Source organism: Clarias gariepinus, chromosome 28, assembly GCF_024256425.1.
Source record: "Clarias gariepinus isolate MV-2021 ecotype Netherlands chromosome 28, CGAR_prim_01v2, whole genome shotgun sequence".
Taxonomy (NCBI): Eukaryota; Metazoa; Chordata; class Actinopteri; order Siluriformes; family Clariidae; genus Clarias; species Clarias gariepinus.
Genome location: NC_071127.1, coordinates 13,619,620 through 13,636,497, shown reverse-complemented (window position 1 = coordinate 13,636,497; position 16,878 = coordinate 13,619,620). Strand labels below are relative to the sequence as shown.

Genomic DNA, 16,878 nt, shown 5'->3' with positions numbered 1-16,878 from the left:
GAAGGCAGTATAAACCGGCAGTATTGTCTCCCTTCACGATTGTTTGGACAAGCCTGGTGGGGACGTAGCCGAAGCAAGATAACGGAAGAACTTTAGGATGTAGTGATGATGACATTGACCTCTTCATTCAGACTTGTGCTATGACCATGGCAGGTCTATGCCATGTTATAGAAGACCGCATTACGTTTATATTACGCTATATTGCCAAAAGTATTGTCCTTCGCATGCATATGAACATCCAATTCTTATCCATAGGGTTTAATGTGATGCTGGCCCACCCTTCCGCTTCAACTCTTCTGGGAAAGCTTTCCACAAGGTTTAGGAGTGTCCACGGGGAAATTTTTACCGTTCTTAATGGTCATGTTGGGTTGTTTTTTCAGTCAATGGGCTCGGCCCTTTAGTTCAAGTTAAAAGAACCCTTAATGCTTCAGCATACTGGGACATTTTGGACAATTTCATGTTCCCAACTTTGTGGAAACAATTTGGGGATGACCCACAGAACGCCAGAGCATGTTTTGATCCGATCAGACTCAGTACAAATGTTATTGGACCTGGTGAGTGTGACGACAGACGCATTAAAAACCTGACAGGAAAGTGGCTAGGACGTAGTATGAACTTGATAAACGCAAATTTATTTCCATTTTGACCCTGTTACCGCTTTTTAGGACGCAGTGGGAACTGAAACTGGGAAATTATCATCGTCAGAGCATTACATCAAAAGTTGAGGGAAAAAAACAGTTTTATTCCTAAAAACAGATGGTTTGCCAAGTCGCGCCGATGATGTCGCTAACTCTACTCTAGAACAGGTTTAAAGCTAGAAAGGGGAATTTGATATGACGATCACAGTTGCGTAATATTCTACAACAGCCCAAAAACAGTTTTATATTAATGCATTTGTTCTCAAATAAACAGATTAATAAGCATGTATGATCATTGTTTTTTTTTTTGGAAGGAGTCTCCAGTGTCAGTGCTTTGTAAAAGCTCTTTCTTTCGGCAAGGCATCCTTTAATAAATTAAAACCTAGGGAAAATAATCAGTGTTGGGATATGGATACACTAACTCTAATTTTCTCATTTGTTTTTTTGCCTCCATAAAAATACCTAACTGGATCAGATCTTCCTGCCTTTATTTATTTGGCCTAAAAGTGGAAAAGATTAAAAGCTGGGAGTTTTTTTTTTTTTTTTTTTTTAACACCCTAAACAGGCTGTAACAGAGCCCCACGCCAAGCTGGTATAAAGCACTATTAGAATAGCATGTGTAAAGTGTGCGAGTGTGTGCATGTGCTACATTAACATGAGCCACACTAACAGTGTCCATGCAGTGTGCAGAATGTTCAGCTTCCCTGCGAGGATTTGGAAATGTAGAGCACAGCAAGTGGAGTCTGTAGATGCGAAGCTTAGAAGCAGCGGCCAAGAAAGTTCCTGAAGAGGAAAAAAATGTGAAAGAAAACCTGCTAGCAAGTACATTTGGCAGGGAGAACACCAGAGGGATTTCATAGGCTTGTGGTATTCTATTAAGGATTAGATCTTACAGGAATAATTAGCACGAAATCAAGCTCTTTTTTGTTACTAGGGCACTTACAAGTTTATACTCGTTTATAACCGATATACAGTATATGTGCTCTACCTATTGAAGCAACATTGCCTCCAGAGGCTTACATGACGGGTGCACCGCTTACTGCCCTTACCTTCTTACCCTGATCACTCTAGAATAGGGTCAATCTCAACTCCATTTCTCCAAAGCTGATGGTTCAATCCTCCCGTTTTATTAAAGCATTAGCCAGTGACCAGGTTTATGTATATACTGTAGGTTTGCATAAAAACTACCCAACATTTGCAATTTGTATACAGCCCTTGCATACTATCTACAAACATACATATGATATTTTTTTTAGATTAAAAAGACATTATAACATCAAATCAGCCGCTCCAGTCAGTCTTTTAGCCACAAAACCTTTAAAAAGCATAATTTATCACAATACCAATATTATGCTGTCGTATCTCCTAGCTTTCCAAGAATGAAAGAAACACACAACGTAATAATATAGCTCATATGTACTTACTGTTTTGTGTACTTCTGAATCTTCTACACAGCAAAACAAATCTACTTCAACTAATATCCCACTTTATTAGATTGTTTTCAAGTCAAAATAAGCGGATCAAACCTATTTGTGCTTTATTCCCGTGCTCCGTCACCATTTCTCACAGTGCACACGTTCCAAAATGTACGTTGGTAGTTCCTACTCGAGATGCGGATCAGGATAACAATCCTGCAGAAGGCTGCAAAGATTTCTAAAAAGATCTTCACGCATCTGTTCGCAACCCCACACTGCTTCCTGCACAGTGACAAACGCGTCCCAGAATAGTTGGCATGAAGTCAGTAAACGTTTAACAGTTGACATGGAAACCTGAAAAACAGGGACGTGTCTGGTTTTTGTCACTTTCTACCCTGCCGATCTAAAAGAAAAAAAAAGGACGCAGACGAGTATGTGAAAAATGCCATTCACGTAACCGCCACGTCCGTAACATGCAACGAGAACGAAAGAAGATTGGTCTATCTCGGGAATCTTGTTGCGATGTGGAAAAAAAACTGCTGCCTCAATAAACACGGCAGTGCTAGGTCGCCGGCGCTTCTCAAAGGACCCGTGCTTGACCTGCACTTGACCCGTGCTTCACTTCTGCTTCTGTGCCAGTGGCTTGTAAACATTAGTTAACTTCCTCCCGGTGGAAACGGTTTGTCGGATGCAGAATTAAGCATTGTAACTAGACATTTTTTAGGTTTCATCATAGAGATTATGCAAGATACCTGCTTCTTCAGTCAACACACAAATATAACTGCCAATCGCTGGCATGAGGAAATGTTGGGTTTGCACCACACAAAGAATTCTCTCACTCCAAGTGGACAGAGATAAAGCCTGCCCGCCATGTGTTTCAGATTTTCACTCATCCAGCGTACGGAATTATGGTATTGCCTTGAAAGGCAATACTTGACTTTAAAGTTCTCCAAAATATTGTACTTTGTCTTATGCTGCCTCTCTGAATTGCATAACCGCTGCGTCTCCCCACAGACCTTGAATGGAATGTACTGTAGGGATACTGGTGATATTTTCAAACACCCATGCAGATATATAATGTATCCAATAACAAGCACATGCCTGTTTCAAACTCCTGATGAGACCAAAGTGCGCTTCTAACACACTTGTGGTGAATAACTCATCTTTGGCATATGGATTAGATTTAATAGTAAAGATGTGTGGTGGCTGTGACAAAGTGGATTGACAGGCCTATCAATCATAACGCTGGCAAAAATGCAGGAAATACAGTACTTTCCATGCAGCACACATACTGTGCACTCACCAGCCACAACAAAAACACCTATATATGCGTGCTGGTTGTTTCATCGGTGTAATGCAAAAAACAAGAGCAAAACCCATAAAACGTGCAGATACAGGTCAAGAGATTTAGTTCATGTGGACATTTAAGATCAAAATAGAGAGAACATGTGAACTCAGTGACTTTGACAGTGGCATGGTTGTTGGTACCAGATGGGCTGGTTTTAAGTATTCCAGATTCAGCGACATCTCTTTAAGCCATAACAGCTAAATGTGGTTCTCTGGCTGGAAATGCATCGTTGACAAGAAAGGGTAAAGGTTTGGAATTTTAAATAACCACTCTTTATAACCGTGGTGAGCAGAAAAGCATCTCAGCATGCATAACACGATAGCAAAATTAATCTACTATTGCCAGTAAACTGTGGGATGACAGTTAGTGTTAAAAATGTTTATCATGTGTGTGTGTGTGCTTTTATTGTGCTACTAGCATTAAAATAAAAGGGAATTATAGTTTTCCCTTTTATTTAAAATGTATCACTGACTTGTCAGATCCTGCTACCAGTGGTAAATCTACAGGGATAGATTCTGATTAAACAGATGTGTCAGAAATGGCACCCAGGTATTAAACCTATAGGCATTATGTTCTAAAGAATGTAAAAGCATATCAAAAACTGCTACCAGTAATGAAACTATAGGGATTAAATTCTTATAACGTAACACCGACGTGTCAGAAACTGCTGCAAGTTTTTAAACGACAGGGATTATATGATAACAAGACCAATGCGTCAGAAACTGCTACAAGTGTGAAATCTACAGGAAGGATATTCATGTAAATACAACATAAACTGCTACCAGTGTTAAAACTACAGATTATATTCTGATCATTTAAAATGTGTCAGAAATTGCAACCAGTGTATAAACCACATGGATTATATTCTGTAAATATAAAACAGATGTCAAAAACTGCCACTGGTGTTAAAGCCACAGGGATTATATTCTAATAACACAGACGCATCAGAAACTGCTATCAGGGTTAAAATGAAAAATTATATTCTGATATTATAGCAATATGTCAATTGAAATTCCTCTTAGTGTTTAAACTATAGGGTTTATATTCTGATAACATAAAACAGATGTGTCAGAAGCTGCTACCAGTGTTAGAACTACATGAATTATATTCTGATAATGTAAAAATGACATCATAAACTGTTACCAGTGGTAAACAACAAGGATTATATTCTAACAATGTAAAACCATTTTAAAAACTGCTACCCATTTTTAAACTACAGTGATTATATTCTTATAACACCGACACGTCAGAAACTGCTGCCAGTTTTAAAACTACAGATATTTCATTCTGATTACCCAATAACATGTCAGAAACTGCTACCAGTGTTAAAACTACAGGAATTATATTCTGATCATGACAAAACAACATGTCAGAAAGTACTACCAGCATTAAATATACTGTATAGGCATTATATTCTGATAATCTAAAAACAATGTGTCAGTAACAACTACTAGGATTATATTACAACAACAAATCAAATGTGTCATAAACTGCTAAGTGTTAAATCTACTGTAGGAAGTATATTCATGTAAAAAAAACATACTGTAAGAAACTGCTACCAGTGTTAAAACAACAGATTATATTCTGATAATGTACTGTAGAACATGTCAGAAATTGCAACCAGTGTATGAACCACAGGGATTATATTCTGACAACATTAAAAACAGCGTGTCAAAAACTGCTACCCATTTAAAAACTACAGGGGTCATATTCTTACAACACTGACATGTCAGAAACTTCTGCCAGTTTTATAACTACAGATATTGTATTCGGATTACCCAAAAACATGTCAGAAATTGGTATTAATGTTTAAAATATAGGAATAATATTCTGATTACATAAAACTAACGTGTCAAAAACATGCTACCAGTGTTAGAATTACGTGAATTATATTCCAATCATGTAAAAATGATGTGTCAGAAACTGCTACCAGCATTAAAATTACAGGGATTATATTGTGAGCATGTGAAAACAAGTCAGAAACTGCTACCAGCATTAAAATTACAGGGATTATATTGTGAGCATGTGAAAACAAGTCAGAAACTGCAACTCATTTAAACCAAAAACAGAGATTATTTATTGATAGCATAACACTGACCTGTCAGAAATTGCTACCAGTGTTAGAACAGCAAGGATTATAATCTGATAACATAAAACATGCTACCAGTGTGTCAAAAAAAAATAAATTACACCGAAAAAACTGAGATTTATATGTTTTTTGCATGCATCCTTGCATCAAAACAATAGGAATAGGTAAAAAAATATGATAAAGTAGCACAGACTGATGGTTATTATTTATTTATGACAGAATTTTTGCTTCTGGTCGGAAACTCTGATTGTAGGCAGAGAACACTGCCAAAACTTTAGTTGTACAAAAAGTATCCATGGACCCCCACAGTCTGTATTCATTTCAAGAAATAATCACACATTAGGCTAAACAACAATAATATTCAAGCTATTTAAAAGCTTTAGAGAGATTTATTCCTGCACTTTCCAATGATAAAACTGTCCATTATTAAGTTTTGGATTATACCCTTTTAGTTTGTGTGGCGTGGCATACATCTCTAAAAAAAACTACTTAGATTAGTTGGGAAAGTCACAGAATCGCTAGCTATAATTCATGGACCTGCGAGACGCAATTTTGTCCACTTGAAGGTAATGTTAAACCATAGTCTTTGACCAAGTTTTGGTATATTTATTATAATTTAATGTGAAAATGTGAAAATGCAACTATACAAAGAACTGGCATGTTCTGTCGGTGTGTGTGCACGTTTCTCTTTCTTAATGTCTGTTATCTCTATTTATAATATCTGTTATTTTTCCTAACTTTAATTCCCCCTACCACTCCAAATCCCCCTGGCACATTAACTGCTTGGCTGAGCTACAAGTCCTCGTCCAACTTGATTAAGGGGAAGGCTTATGTAAGCGTGCGAGAAAGAGTTGCCTTGTGCAACATACCATGGAGTTTCACTACTACATTCTTTGAAAGTGAAGTGAGTGACTTGGCCAATTTTTTTTTGAAAATAGAGAAATAAATAAATATATAAATTAATAAAGTATTGCACACACCCTTATGATTCTAAGTCAGGCCATTCAACTGCCAAGACTTCCATACTTCCAACTGCTAAATATACTCATATGTATCTTATGTAAAAACTGGATCCGGTGCCATTACTGCTACCTGCGCCTGTCATGGCACGTCTACATAACTAACGCACTACAGCAGCAATAACGACCCAGCACGTTATTAAAGGGTTCATCAAATTCCATTCCCACCCAAGCTATGTCTTGAATCGGCAGTAGAGAGAGAGCATGTAAGGACTACGTTTTAAAGCAGCCGTCCGCAGACTGATTACATAAGCACACTGCTGTCTCTGAGAGCTCCGTGTGTGTGTGTGTGTGTGTGTGTGTGTGTGTGTGTCTGTGTGTCTGTGTATGAGAGTGAGAAACCCTGAATAACCTACATCGATCCACTGTCAGGACCACGAGCCTCGTACTCTTTTACCAGATTAAAGCAGTTTATTATATAACACTGCAAGAAAAGCGACACGGCGATTTGAGTAATCGGTGTGTATACTCCTCAGAAGAATAATAAGCCCGAAATCAACTTATCCTTTCATCATCTAGCATTTCCACACCATCAAAATGTCAAATGTCATAACTCATAAAAGCACTCGTATGAAATGTTCTACGCAGAAAAAAAAGGGTTTAAAAGGACCACGGATTTCACTTTTCTGAGCTAAAGTGCTTTCACCTACTTAACACTGATTGGCATTTATTCTTTTCTTATTTCACCCCCTATCTCAGCCCCTAAACACCGGACCCAGATAATCCATGTTGTTCGTAGAGTAGTTTAGCCGTTAGAACTAGAAAGGGGGGGAAAACTGACATTCCAGAAACTATAAATACTCGAAATCTTTGGGGAAAACAGTGGAAGCAAAAACATTTAAACAGCTATAAAATAAAATTCATTTTAGTTTTAAAATAAAAATAGCAACCATGACTAATAAAGCGATTACAAATCAGACAACTCCAGATGTGGTGATGTTAATATGTAGCAGTGGATGAATCACAACTGTTTAACCTCTTATATAAACTTTAAACTCATTTTGTTGTAATTATAGTTTAACATTTCAAAATTATATATATAATTTTTTACACAGACCATATACTCTCACTCACTCATCTTCTATACTGCTTTATCCTGTATTCAGGGTCGCGGGGGCCTGGAGCCTATCCCAGGAGGCTTAGGGCACGAGGCAGGGTACACCCTGGAAAAAGTGCCAATCCATCCCAGGGCACACACACTCACACTACGGGCAACTTGGGAACGCCAATTAGCCTAACCTGCATATCTTTGGACTGTGGGAGGAAACCGGAGTACCCGGAGGAATCCCACCAAGCACGGGGAGAACATGCAAACTCCATGCACACAGAGACGGGAATCGAACCCGGACCCTGGAGGTGCAAGGCGACAGTGCTAACCACTACACCACCATGCCACCACAAACCATATGTCTAATTAATATTTATAATCATATTTTTTTTCAGGTGAATTTGTTTTTTCTTGTTCCCCAGCGATTTATTGTTTCTCTTATCTACAGTATTTATACATTTCATTGAAGCGGAGGCTTCTTAATTCTAGCTTGAAGGTACAATAGTAACATTCCTTACTAGCATAAAAAAAAAGTGTAAAAGATATACAACTGTGGCAAAACTGTGGTGTAGTGTTTGATGGGTTTCATCCCACAGTCCAGAGACCTGCAGTAGGCTCAATGGCATTCCCAAATTGGCCTGAATGAATGATTAAATGTAGTACATTTAATTTAATGATGGAAACTTGGCTGAGAAAACTTTACATGAATTTTCTCTATGCTTCAAAAAGACTTAAGGACGATAAAAAGAGTAACACCAGAATTCCACTAGGTATTTATCACTGGTGAAGAAGATGAAGCTAGATGCTAACTTGTCAACTAGATAGCTAGATGCTAACTTGTCAACATTGAACCTAAGCAGGTAATTAAACACAATCTGTATAAAGCTTTGAATCACTGGTTTTAGATGAATCAAGATAAGACAGTTTTTAAGGTTTTTCATCCTTCTTAACATCATATAATTTTTGTTTTTTATTCTGGTACAAGTTCAGTGTTAAGCAGCTAAAAGTCCAATCTCTTAGCTAACATACTTAGAGCTTAGCGCTCATTAGAACTTTCTATAAAGTACAAAAAGCGAAAGTGACAGTATTCATCCTCATAATTTTGAGCAGCTATATCTCTTATAGAAATATATATATGTGTAAAAAAAATTTATTATCATCAAAATTCTGTGTAACTTGTGTTGTTTTTTGTTTAAATAGCCTGGCTCGTACAAAGTGATATTTCTTTCCTTGACAATCTTTAGTCCAGTATCTGGTGATATTGCACCAACCACATACTGTATAAACTTAAAGAAGAAGCAGCAATATGCTTGCAAAACACGAGTATTTGCAGTGGAAGGAAGCTGCTTTTATTCTACAAGTATTCAAGTTTGTAGTTTTGCCTAACTAGTGTGAAATGTGTGAATCAGTTCTAAATTGAAAACTTACCCACTGATTTTGTGAAATGAATCAACCAACAAAAGATCGATTAAATTGCATGAGCACTTCAATTGAAGAAAAAAAGAAATTGATAGCAGAGTCTGAGTCAAGAAGCACGGAGAACATTATCACAGCTCACTGAATTCTATCTGCTGTATAAATCACCAAGTCTTAGTCCTGATTTTTTTTTAAAGTGGCCTGAACACGAAGCAGAACATGACTGCGATTACGGCATCCTGCTCTCGAGAGCGTTATTCTTTAACCGCTTATTTGCAACTGAATCGTCTGTAGCTGGCTACCAATGAAACTGTCTCGGGAGCACAACAGAATACTTTAACTCCTTTCATATGGTGCAAGAGTTTATGGAAGAATTACAGTCATGTTGCACACACTCGCTCGCCAAGTTCTCCAGGTTTGCAGATGTTACCTAGGAGACACATAAGACTTCCATTGAAAACGGTAAACCTCAATTTTGTTAGCTGTGCCAGTTTCGTTGTTAGTATAAAGAACATCAGCCTCAAGGGTTGGCAAAGAGCCCGACGCAACCTAACATCAGAAACGTGCAGAACAGTGGACGACAGATTGAACAATCTTTGAAGAAGTAATGCAAAAAAAAAAAAATCTTTTAAATGTTCTTTTTATGTTCAGGCGATGTTTTTGTTTTAACCTGATAGCAGCTGTGCCTAAAGAAAACCCGTAATTCTACACTGTTTCCTTCTACTCAAAAAAAAAAAAAAAAATGTTTTCAGCATGTTCAGTCTTTAAATGTGCATTGCCCTGAATGAGCCTCCCAGTCCGAATTGTGGAGGAACAAGGGGAAGGGAGGGGAAAGAGGGATGGCTGGACAGGGAGTTCAAAAGAAAGCTTGCACAGCTTTTTCTCCATTAATTATTCATCCACCGTCCATCCAGCAAGTCTGAAAGTCTGCAGCGCAAATCATCAACCAGTGACTAGTACTATGGATTTCTCACTGACAAGTCTTTATTTCCTTTCAGCTCATACTCATCGTATGTCTATTTTGAATGTGCAGAATAAAGAAAAAAAACTGTTACGTGAGTAAAGACTCACTTTATTTCCTTTATATGATCTCCTGCTACACTCATGCACTCTTTAGAGTGTTTCACTAGTGCTTGGATAGGTAGAAAGTAGAAAGTTTTCTTGCCATGATCAGACTGCCTGCTTCACGTCTGAAACTCTGGCCTCCCAGGAACTCCTTTGGAGACATGTGGAAACGCTTTGGAGCGAGATAGAGATGTGGCAATAACTGTGCAAGTGGTGTTGGTGAATGATTGTGTGTACAGTTCCCACTGACAGATGCAAGTCTTCGCAAGTTGGCGACAACTGAATGTTCAGGAGAATGGTGGTAGCGGGCACCAGAATCGTCATTCACTTAATGCGGATAAGCGTCTCATCATCTTCTGTAAATGTCAATAGGTTTTACACCTTTATTCATGGGAAAGGTCATCCCAAGTCCTGGTTTGATTTGAACGGCACTTGTTTCTATTAAAGGCTCTATGTAATGCCATTTATTTCTATCTAGCACAGTTAAAGATACAACTGTCTGTAATAGAAAAACAGGCATATATATATATATAAGTCGAAAGCATTAATTAATTTCTTGAATTGATAAGAACAAGGTGTAGAATGTGTGTGCTTTTACAGAATAATAAAGAAGAACAACGAAAAATGTACTGCGCTTTCATACTGATTTCATCAGCAACAATCCCACAAGGAGAAAAAGGCTTTGATAGATATCGTCTTGAAATACTTACTCTCTTCCCAGGACAAAGTGCTTTGACCCAGTTACCATCTTTATTGGGATTACTGTGTGACTAGAAAGAACCTTCAGGTTTTTCACGTGTCTACACCGACATCTCAAAAGGTTGCCAGTGAGGTTTTTTTTTTTTTTTCCATTTCCCATCACCATATCTAATTATACCACTATTACATTACTGTGAGATCTGTATAATTAAAATGATTAGTGTGGATCTCTGATTTGTGTTTTGGGTTAATTCCAAAGAGTCACAGAAGATTTCACATATAGAAGTCACAATCAACGATTTACTTAAAGAAATCTCTTCATGCAAAAAAAAAACAAACAAAAAAAACATTCCCTGCTTTTTGTCCTTTTTTTATTTTTGCATTGGCCTGTTTTTTTTTGTTTTTTTTTTCGGCCTGTTTTTTCATGTACCACTATGGTGGGTGTGGTTCGGCAGTAGATCATTTACATAGACACTGAAATGATGCGTCCGGTGGTGTGCACAGCCTAAAACATGGTTCATGCAAATACACAAAGGCAGACATTTCTAGACATGTCACATGTCACATCCCGCCGCAACACAAGAACAAGCTGCAATCTCAACCGTGCCACTAGGGGCACTATAGCATGAAACAATACAAGAAAATCCTTTCTTAAAACAGCCATGACTGACCAGTATATAAAGGTCGAGCTGTACGAATAAATGGGTATATTTATACTACATCATCATAAATACCGTTACTACTATGGTCTTGAAAACCCTCTAAGAGTACAGTAACTCATCAGCACCATGTGCTTAAAACTATTCACGCAGCATATCAGTTTATTATCTATTTTAAATATTTATGAAATCGCAATACTTACAAAATCGCAAAACAAATCAAAACGGCACCTACGTTTGTGATGATATCGTATCGCACCGCCTCCACAGGTAAGAAACAGCGCAGGTTGAGTATATTTACTGAAGACGTGGTGCTGGCTGGGCTAAATGTTGCTTGCACTCACGTACTTGTACAGTATTAAGTATGTTTCAGGTCTAACAGGGTAGAAAAAAAAAAAAAAAAGCATTATGTGAGGGGGAGCACTAGCAGAGACACTTCGAGGAACCTCCGAGACCTGTGTTGACTTGTTAGAGAAATCGTAAAATATGGGACCTTTAAGGCATGAACTGTCATTAAGTGTTCTGCTATAAAATCTATTTATGCCAGTTCTACTGAAAACTATTTAGATAGAAATGGAGGAAGGAGGTAAGTAGGAACTAAGCTGTTTGAGGTCTGGAGTGAATATAAAGAGAAATAATTAGCAATAAAGACTTCATTGACCTTTAATGAACATTATTACAGTGCATCCACTCGAATGCACTAAAGCGATACTATCTGGTCTCATCATATGATTCGGATTATACATTTATTTATAGAAAAATACAATCATGATATTGTGGCATATCTGAATATAAAGTGAGACTTTATACTGCTGTAACTTTCATCATAGTAGCTGATTTAATCAGCACGCGAGATTAAATGGACTCTTTTATTTTGATTAATGTTCCTTATCCAGCTGATGGTCTCTACAGTGGCAAAGTGACTCAGCCGAACAGGAGCAATTTTTTTTTTCTTGTATTAAAATAGCCACTAAGGTATGAAGTCCAAAAGTATTTCTCCAATAAAAAAGCTAAGCTCTGGTTTAAACCTGCAGAGATGTCTCTTCGGACGGCGCTACAGTTCATGAATCAGAGTGAATTTTTTCGCATGAGAGAAAGCATTTAAGACAAACGAACAGAGAAAAGCACCAGCATTGCCAAATAGAAATAATGGGATTACAGGATAGAAACAATACAGGGTCAAATTATCCGAGTTTGCCAGGTTCTGGAAAATGGTTTGGCTCGCAGTTATCAAGGTAATGATAGTGTCTGAAGGCTTGTTTTATATAGAACTTGTTCCTGTACATCCAAGGTGAGATCATCGTCAATGATAAGGATTCAAAACCAAAACATCATCCATCGATTATCTAATTTAAAATGCAATTTCATTAGTCTTGTTCATGACCATAAACAATATAATAGGCAGTAAAATCATGTGTGTGTGCATACACCATTGCCTAAAGTTTTTTGCTTGCCTGCCTTTACATGCATATGAACTTAAGTAACATTCAATTCTTAATCCATAAGGTTTAATATCGCTAGCGTCATCTACTTTTATGTCATACTGTTAGTGACTGTAACTGTAGGCAGCAGCATCATCAGTGTTACAATAGACATCGTCATCGAACAGAACAGCATGCAGCGTACCATCATCACCCTTATGGCATACAGTGAGATGTTATTTGTGCTGAAACTTTAAAGCAGCTCTCCATTCTTGAGTTACATCCAATAGCATGTGGGCAGAGCCGCGAGTACCCTCTAGTAGAAGTGTAAAAATATGTTGTGTGGGTTTGACAGCAGCAGTTTGATTGCAACGTGACGTATGAAATGGAATGGTGCTGATATGTGTGTTGGCAGCGGTGTGATTGACCTTGTTCCAAAGTGCAGTTAGTTCTCATTTACGTGTACAGGAGCATCACAACCGGGAGCGTCATTCACAGACATATGGCCTTCTTTAAACCGTTTTTGCCATTCAAATAATTTTTTCTGAAAGTCCCAGTTTGATTTGACTGCCCGTCCCATTGTATACATAGCTAATACACTGTCTGGCCAGGAAAAAAAAAGTCCATGTTTGGATTTAAATAAGCAGGTTCTTCTATTGAATAACTTTTGCAGTTATATGTTATATGTTTTATCCAAAACAATTCTTTAAACATAACTGATGCAGTGAGTAGATTTCATTAGTAAGACACGAAATCGCTTGAGGGGAAAGATATTGCTTAGTTTCAGAAGGGACAAATTATTGGCCAAAGAAAACAACTAAGGAGTTTGAAACTGTAAAATGTCTAACATTATTAAAACCTTGTGTTGGGAGAGTACTTTTTAAAGTAACTAATTACATTACAATATTACTGTCATTAAGGAGTTATCAGTTATATTACAGCGTTACTTTCTGATAAAAGTAACTAGTTAGAGTACTTTTTCATTGCAGAAAATGATTTCTCATGCATGGTGCTTTTAGTCAAGATCTTTATAATTATTATACCATCATCACTCAGTGAAGTGGCCCATAATCTGTTAACTACTAATACCCCTATCTCATCTACTCAGTTCCACGCGGTGGCCGTTAGTACGGTTTATCATGACTCACCGTAAGTTTTGCCGCTGAGATTAGGTTACCATCTCTCAGCGTGTTGGTCCTTGCATAATCAAATCACATCGATAAGGTAGAGGCATAACTACAGGAATAACAGAGGGGGACAGGTTATCGGGGGCGGGGCTTGTAGGACAACTTTCACACACAAACAATAACGGAATTACTGCTGTCTGGCTCACGGATTACATAAATTGTCTGAATAACGGATTACATTTTTGAAAAAATAACTAAATACGTAACCTAGTACTTAAATTGTGGACCTAACATGTTAGATTACTCGTTACATTAAAAAAAGTAATCTAAGTTCTCTAACGCATTACTTTGTAACATGTTACACCCAACACTGGTCATGAACCCTGAACTTTGTGAAAGTATAAAAACAAATTTATGAATGATCATAATCAAAGATCATGTAAAACGTCCCAGTAAAAAATTAACTGGCCAGCAAAGAGTAGAGAGTTCAACCTGAAAGTCTGAAGGGGACATGCTGAAATAGACTTTACAGAACAGAGGACCGATAGAAGATCTCAGCCAAAAATGTATGCAAATACAGTAAATGTTGTGATGATATATAAGGATGTCGTACTGTAATCAAAGCTAAAGGCAATCCAATGAAAAACTATTGTATTAGCTGTGCAGTATAGTATATACAACAAATAGCAATAACGTACAGTCTAGTACACTCCCTGTCCATATACTGACAGGAAGTGTACTAGACTATACGTTGTTGCTATTTTTCATGTTTAAATTTTTTACGTTACACTGTATTACACTCGACAACACAAGACTAAAAACACTATTTGCTTCTCCTGCAAAATGTTTGTTTAGGCTTAAAGGGCAACTGCTTGTGTGTACACATGTCTCAGAAATCTCTGCTCAAGAAAAAACTAAATTCAGTTTCAGAGGCGTAAATATTTGCCCATGTAAATATTGACGTAACTTAAGATGTTGTGTTGCTGACTCTGAATACGGCCCATGGCGAATAAATCACTTATGAATTAGTGATGCAGAGGCGGTAGATGTCCGTCTGGTTTGAGAGATTTGCAAATTTACACTGTTGAACGTAGAGTACCTATTCTTGCACATTGTCTTGTATTTTGTCTCGCACTGTTTGCACACTGTTTTTTGTGTTGTTTTACGTAGCATGTTGTTATTTACTGAACAGTACTATACTACTATATGTAGTTGACAATAAAAGCCACAAAAAAAATGATTTGGTCCTAAAAAAAAATAAAAAAAAATTTATTGTACAAAATAACAGAACTTTAATGGCCCAAACATGCGAAAGTGTCTTAAAACTGTGCAGACAGACAGATGAGTATCTTCCGCCATCGTTTAAGGGAACGACTGCAATGCGAACACATGTTGATTGTGAGTAAAGCTTATTAGAAAAGGTGTAGTACAGAAACAAAGGTTCATCTCAGGTCATCAGCCTGTTACAGGTGTGAGGTTCATGGAGAAAAGCAACAACAACAACAACAAAACAGACAGGAATGACAGAACAAAGTAGAGTCGGCCAAAAAAGGTCCTCCCTGCCTCGGCTTTACAAAAGCCCATGGAATCTCACTCCTACACCTCCTACACACACACACACACACACCTGATACCCGAGTCTCTCCCCTTTCTCTCTGTCTCTCTTCACCTCATACACTCGATCTTGGAGCACCCTCATTAAATACTGAGGTATGCACAGTTCCTTTGATGTATCGAATCCTTAGTGACGTTTATGTAAATGACACCGTGACCATGAGCAGAAAAAGTAGCGTGTCACGAAATCGAAAGAATCTGAACTTAAGAATGAATTATGGTTTGGAGATGCACCACATTTGTGTTGTTTTCAAAAGACAAGATGTCCTAAAGGTTTTTTTTTCTTTTTGCCTGGTTTTCCATCACTTGTTACCTTGGACGTCATGAATTTTTTTAGCTTTTGGAGCAGTTAGCGTTACAAAAATATATATATATTTTTTTTACATTTTTAAACTGTATCACATTAGTCAAATATCGCACAAAGCCAGGAGAAATAGCACCGATCTGATATCCAGTATCTGTATCCAGTGAAACGAAAATAAGGCACGGGGGCAGATGGAGGGCGGGTTTTGTTTCTTTCTTTTCTGGGGGCTGTGGGGTGGCGAATTTTACCACAAATCCTGGTTTGACTTGAACACTTCCTGTATATTATTTTTCCTATTTAGTATATGTACTATTTAGTACATGAATGAGGTGTGTAGCATGTATGTGTTCTTACAAATATTTGTTATTTGTTACTCAGTTGGTTTACATTACGTTTTGTAGTGCATCTATCAGTTATTGCAGACTGCACAGCATTAAGTTCTGTGTTTTGACTTTTGCTATAATTTTAATATAATTTTTTGCTCTGTTGGTGTGACAGCTTAATTTCCCCCTCAGGCTGTGGCTCTAGTGTGTGTGGCACCCTGAGCGAACTTCTCAAAAAGAACAAAACACACCTTTTGCCTTAATTTAAACATTGCATATGAAATTATATCCCATGGTTCTGTAAGCTATCAACACAGCAAAACAGATTTAGCATAATGCTATACTTGCCCATTTTACTGCTTAAGTTACATAATATTGTCCTCATAGAGGAAACAGCTGCACACCTTTATCTTCTGCCAATTTCTCCTTCCCTTTTATTTTTAAAAAAATATTGAAAAATTAGTTTAATATGTCTTCTAGTTTCCAATTAAGGGACAGTTCTGTATTTTACAGGACAGTTGGCAACCCAATCCAGCTGATATTAGCAGGAAAATAAAGTGGGATCCTAAAACATGCTAGTACAACATGCTAGTAAAACATGCTAGTACAACATGCTAATATATGCTGTTAAAGTTGTGCTGTGAAGTTGTACATTTTATTGCCTTTTTTACTCTTACAGTGTGTGTGTGTGTG

The 16,878-nt window shown here is 37.5% G+C and overlaps 1 protein-coding gene across 7 annotated transcripts in view; it reads right to left on the bottom strand.

Moving 5' to 3' along the window:
* thrb (thyroid hormone receptor beta) overlaps positions 1 to 16,878 on the bottom strand; it is a 140,789-nt gene that overhangs the window by 99,457 nt on the left and 24,454 nt on the right. Inside the window, exon 1 of one of the 7 annotated variants that reach the window (XM_053490155.1) lies at positions 2,063 to 2,470. The exons of 4 other annotated variants lie outside the window; for them this stretch is intronic. The gene's annotated coding sequence lies outside the window, so the exon portion shown is untranslated. Of the gene's footprint in view, positions 1 to 1,308; positions 1,399 to 2,062; positions 2,471 to 16,878 lie in introns of those variants that run through there. 2 more of the 7 variants (XM_053490157.1, XM_053490156.1) reach the window with 2 other exon arrangements.